Source organism: Teleopsis dalmanni, chromosome 1 (assembly GCF_002237135.1).
Source record: "Teleopsis dalmanni isolate 2A chromosome 1, ASM223713v2, whole genome shotgun sequence".
In the NCBI taxonomy this organism is placed as follows: Eukaryota; Metazoa; Arthropoda; class Insecta; order Diptera; family Diopsidae; genus Teleopsis; species Teleopsis dalmanni.
Genome location: NC_051846.1, coordinates 121665852 through 121671002, shown reverse-complemented (window position 1 = coordinate 121671002; position 5151 = coordinate 121665852).

Here is a 5151-nt window from a genome sequence, read left to right as displayed (position 1 = left end):
TGTAGTCCTCAATGATGCTTTCGTCGGTAGCTTCCCATAACGTTGTGTTATTTGCCGTTAAATCGACCATATATCCTTCAAGACTGGCTGCCTTTATAGAATAGTATGTAGATGGTTGTTCAACTTGCCTGTTGACCATGATTCCTTCTATCGTTCTTTCAATTACACGTATGAGTGCCTTCTGATTTCGGAGTAGTTTCCGAATGTTTGAATCATTTATCTGATTGTTTTGCTCAATTGTTATGCCATTGCTTGCTGAAGATAATTTTTCTAGCTCTATTGCTTCAATTTCTAGAACCTTGTTGTAATCGACAATCATTTTAAGAATACTCTGATACTCTTTGTTCACCAAGTATTCATGGTCGTCAACCTTGTCCACTGAAGCCATAATTTCCTGATGATTTTCATGATATTCGTCACCCAATCTTTGCAATTCTTGAATCTTGTCTGTATAGAATTGAGAAGTTCTGCGAGGTTTTCCAGCTTTTTTGCAATTACCAATAAATTGTTTGATTTTGTCGCCCAATGCCTTTTGGCGATCCACTAGCGAACTGAAACCCATTATCCAGTTAGTTGATTTGTTGATTAACAGCCAATTTCACACCTTGTGAAACTAAAGTTGTTTTATTTGTCCTCTGTTGATGCTGACACCAAAGCCTGTATTGATGTGATCGTAGGACACCTTTACGTCAATTCGTGTTCTTTGTCCTCTTTTGATGCTGACACCAAAGCCTCTGTTGATGTGATCGTAGGACACCTTTGCGTCAAATTCGTGTTGAATTATCAAGCGATTCACCTGATAATCACGTCGGGGTCACCAATTTAATGTTAATGTATTAACATCTAAGATATTGAGTTCACAGCACTTAAACTGTAACTCTTTAATTGAAGGTTGAGTTTTCAGCACTTGAACTGAAACTCTGGAAAATGAAAATGATAGATCGAATATTGGTTTCAATCTGAATTTTATTAAATTAAATTTTTCCTTAAATACTAAATTATTACAAATTATTACAATAACAATATCTAAATTTTATTCTTTTCCTTTACCGTCTTCTTGCCCAAAGTGCAAGCTCAGCATATATTATGCAACCAAATTCTTTGTTGTGTCTAGCAACCAAGAATTAATGCCAATGCACTGGCCTTGATATATGTTACATATTCAAAGTTCAGTGCCACTGCACTTAACAAAAAATATAATGCAAATATTCAAGTTCAGTGCCACTGCATTTTACCAAATTAAATAATGCAAAGGAAAGCCAAAATTTGGATATTGCTAACATCAGCATATATGTTCAAATTTTACAAATATTGTACAATAATAACAATAGTAATAATAATAATATTTTACAATAATAATAATGTGTGAACATTTACAATAAAGAAATCAATGACATCTGGTAATTTATTTCTATCAGTTGGCCAGTATGTTGTAGAGCCAGTGGAGAGAACTTCAAAACCTGTGGCCTGACATGCTTTAAGTAATTCCTTACCCTTTGTGGTATTTAGTCTTGACCCCCATTGAACATTTTTTGCGTTAAAATCACCACCGATTATTGCTTTATGTTTGTGTAATTTTAATAGATCTATGTATTGTTCATATTTTACGTTATGTCTTGGTGGACTATAGATGGACGTTATTTGTATTTTGGAACCACTCTCTTCAACTGCAACGGTTGTTGCCTGGAACTCTTCATCAGAGAGTTTATTATCTTGATAATGCTTAATGTTGAATTTAATTATAACGGCACTTCCGCCTCTAGCCTTATTGCTTGGATGAATAGTATGATAAATATTATAGTTTTTAAAATTGTTATACGATTCTTTTGTAAAATGAGTTTCGCTTATTAGGCATATGTCTATATTTTCTGTTAGCAGAAGTAATTCTAATTCGTTTTTGTGTTGAAGCAAACCATTTGCGTTCCATTCCATAATTTTAAGAGCAATCATACAGATGTACAGTTATGTTTTTGTTCTAAGTTGTGAATTTAATGAACCGAAATTCTTTTAATGAGCAAGAGGAATACTATTGGTGGCGATATAATTACAACCAAAAAAAAAATATAATTGAAGTACCCCTGGAAGCTACATGAAGTTCAAGGTATGTTAACGTCATTAATATTCACGTTGTTTTATTAACTAATCGTTTACTCCTACCCAGGCCTACATAACAGGCTTGATACCGTCGATGTTATGTCTCTATATAACATGGAACGGGCTCGTAAAAAAATAGACTGGTAAACTGTTGTTTGCTTGTACAACGTGTGGCCTCGACCCATAACCTGAGTTACAGAGTCTCATCCTTTACCGACTGATCTAGCCAGGCATTTAATTGTTTTGACCCGATTTCTACTCCTTACTGACAAAAGATGTCCTTCGCGTGGTATACCCCGATGCTAACCCCATTCATGTTTCCTAACTCATATAGCGAAGAACCTATTGCCTTTAAAATCACGCACTTCACGTTTTTCTTTCCTAACTTCGCGTTATAACCATCAGTTTGTTTACTTTGTCTGAAGTTGCGTCTATATACTACTTGCCCCGCTCTAAACTGAATTTCCTTTTTTCGTTGATTATACACTCTTCCAGATCTCTGATGAGCTGCTTTCAATTCTGTTGTCAGTTTCTCTCGCATCAGCAGTTGTTTGTCTGTCGCTTCTAATATTTCAAATTCGGATTGTTGTATGGAGCTCAGCTTTCTCATTATCTTATATTCTGCGCCATGCTGAATCATATGTGACCCAAATACTGCCATAGATGGTTCCATACCTGTCGAGCTGTGTTTTACACTTCTGAGTGCAAATGCTGCCGCACTTACATACTGATCCCAATTTCGTTGGTTTTCTTGTATATAAGAACGAACGATCTGAAGTACTGACTGATTTACTCGTTCGGCAGCATTGGCTTGGGGAGAATAAAATCCAGTTCGGATGTGTTTCACTCCATATTTTTGCAAGAATGACTTAAAGGCTTCTGAAATAAATTGTTTCCCGTTATCGGAATGCATGAATACTGGTACACCAAATTTGTGGAAGATATCAGTCTCAAGATACTTTATCATATTCTGGACTGTTGCTGAACGCATCGGTTTAAGAAATACGTATTTTGAGAAGTGGTCTAGCCCTACAAAAATCGCCGTATTACCTGTGCTAGTCCTAGGGTAAGGTCCCATGAAATCCACATACAGACATTGGAATGGTTTTTCGGTTATGGTTTGCATTCCCATGAGTGGTTTTCTCATTCTATTTGACGCCTTAGAAATATTACAAATTTCGCATTCTTTTATCAGTGTTTGAACGTCACCAACCATTCCTGGCCAGAAATATTTTACCTTTAATTTTGCCAGGGTCTTTTGCACCCCTCCGTGTCCAGATAATGGTGATACGTGGACTCGTTCTGCTAATGACCATCGCAATTCAGATGGAACCCATAATTTCCAAGTACTATCCTCTTGTAGTGGGTCGCCACTTCGAAAATCTGTCCTTTTATACACATAACCCTCTGAGGTACACAGGTCAGGTAAGTGTTGTTGTTCTTTGGTCACCATTTCGATGAGTGTCTTATATTCATCAGTTATAAAGAAAGGTGACTGCAAATCAACATCTAGATTGCGAGTGTCTTGTGTTATCTCGTCAACAAACATCCTTGATAGTGTATCGGGAACAATGTTTTGATTACCTTTCCTATGTTCTATATTGAAAGTCAAATGCCTGTAGTTTCAAGCTCAATCTCGCTAGTCTGCCTGATAAATCACGCTGGTTCATCAACCATTTGAGACTCGCATGGTCCGTTATTACCGTAAATGGAAGTCCTTCAACTTACGCTCTAAATTTTTTTACACTGAGTACTGCAGCATAACATTCCAGTTCTGTCACACTATAATTCTTTTGAGCTTTGTTTAGTTTAGACGACATATATGCTATCGGTTGCTCATCTCCAGTCTCATTCACTTGGAATAACACTCCTCCCACTCCATCTTTAGAAGCGTCACATTGGATATAAAAACGTTCTTGAGTGGATTCGTAAGTTACCGGCTTTGTCGTAAGACTTTCTTCAATCTCAAACGCTATTCTTGCTTCTGGTTAGGAAACGAATTTAATTAAGGTTATTTTTGTCGCAATCGTGTAAGTGGTTGCTATGCAATAGTTGGCCGTAATCTCTTATGAACCTCCTATACCATCCTGTCATTCCAAGAAAGCGTCTAAGCTGCCTTGCTGTCTTTGGCTCAGGAAAAATATTCATCGCTTCTACTTTTGCCGGATCAGTTCGTATTGTCCCATTCCCTACGATGTACCCTAAATATCTAACTTCAGTGTGACAAAACTTGCTCTTTTGAACATTAATTGTCAGGTTAGCTTTGCTCAGACACCCAGCCACTTGCTGTAATAGACGCATGTGTCCTTCAAAGTCTTCTGAGCACACCAGTAGATCGTCTAGATATACAAACACCCGTTCTCGAAGCGCTGCTGGAATGACCTTGTCCATGAGTCTGCACATGCGTTGCGCCGCATTACATAACCCGAATGGCATCACAGTGAATTGATATAGGGGTCTTCCCGGGACTGTAAACGCTGTCTTTTCTCTGGATCTTTTTTCCAGCGGAATCTGCCAGAACGCATCTTTTAAATCGATTGCAGAAATGTACTTGGTGTCTTGTAGTCTGCTCAAGATTCCTTCAATATGAGGCAACGGATATGCGTCCTTGATTGTGCGCTCATTGACTTTCCGGGCATCCAAGCACAGCCTGTTTTTGGTTTCTTTCCTTACCAGTGTTACCGGAGAGTTCCAGCTGCTATTGCTTTCTTCAATCACCCCTAAACTCAGCATTCTGTCTAATTCGTCGTACATTAATTTCTGGACAAACGGAGATATCGGATAGTGCCGCTGTTTCACAGGTATATGTTCATCCATTACCTCTCGTATGACTTTCCACTGTTGTACTGCCTAGACCTAACTCACTAAACGATGGAAATTCTTTAACAACCTTCTCTAGTATGCTTATTTGCTTCCTACACATTTCGTGTTGTTTTGACGTGACCAGTAAGTCTGATGACTGCGGAGTCAATTCAGACACTGCCATCCCAAGGTAATTTTTAGGTACCCGCTTACTGATTATTGGTATGTCGAACACTTTCCAAAAATCGATACCTA